Consider the following 1,254-nt stretch of genomic DNA (forward strand, 5'->3'; position numbering starts at 1 on the left):
TTCAGTCTAACCAAAGCTTGGTTTAAATGCTAATGGGTTTAAGTATCTTCTTCTGTAGCTTCAGGATGACTAATGTCTAGTGAGGGAAATTTGGTAGACTGAAATTTTGATAACAATAATATTTTCTATTATATTTTGGGGGCAGGGGCTAGTTGATTACATTGACCCCTGAACTGGTATTTATTTTATTGACCTCAGAATGATGAAGTGAAACTAACCTCAGAAGCATCTGAACTCAGAATGTAAAGAGCTGGAAGAAATGCTGTTCATCATTTCATCAAATTCCACCAGCTCACCACCCTAGAAATGATGATAATAATAATAATAATAATAATTATAATAATGATAATGCCCTGATACAGTACCAGGCAGTGGCTCTCATGGCTTCTGATCTTAATTGATTGGAAGTGTTATCATGTACATTGTTTTGTTTTGGTATAAAAGATGGGCTACAGCAAATATTCTGCTTAATACCACAGATTTGCTTGTCAGTTGTTTGACCTTAACCAGTTGAGCATGTCCCTTGGTGGTTGACGATATGTGCATCTCTGATCACGAGCAGTAGTAGTGGGGGAGCATCATAGCCATGTGTTGAAAGGGATTCTTTGGGGTTTGGATAATTAACTCTGGAAACATGGGTGTTTCATTCAACGTCCTTAAATGACCCTTACTCAGGGACCTTTTCACCTGGATGAGCTACTCAACCGGAAGAAAATTCTAATTAGACTCCACCTGCAAGGTCATGTGCTGCTTATCCTAATATGAGATCACCATATCGCATGCATATGGTTGTAATACATGTACCTGGTGTACCCTTATCAGATGGGTATATTGGGCTTCGTATATTTTACTCCAGTGTCACTTTGATGGCATGCACTGCTCTCTCTCACATAATAATAATAATAATAATAATAATAATAACAGAGTTAAAATTAAAAGAAAAGGGCCATTGTTATGTAATGAACGATATTTCGACATCTTTTGTCTTCAACTGGTTCAAAAAATAAATTTGTCAATCTACTTCATTTTGGTTAATATAGAAAGGCTTGAGGTAACTCCTCCTGAAGATATAGAGTCAAAATTAAAAGAAGAGTGCCATATCTTCAGGAGGAGTTATCTCAATCCTCTTCTTTTAATAATAATAATAATAATAATAATAATTAATAATAATAATAATAATAATTTATTTGCCACAAGGAGCATGCACAAGAAGTTATTACAAGGACAAATAACAAAAAAAAAAAAAAAGAATTT

Source organism: Octopus bimaculoides, chromosome 7 (assembly GCF_001194135.2).
Source record: "Octopus bimaculoides isolate UCB-OBI-ISO-001 chromosome 7, ASM119413v2, whole genome shotgun sequence".
Lineage (NCBI taxonomy): Eukaryota > Metazoa > Mollusca > Cephalopoda > Octopoda > Octopodidae > Octopus > Octopus bimaculoides.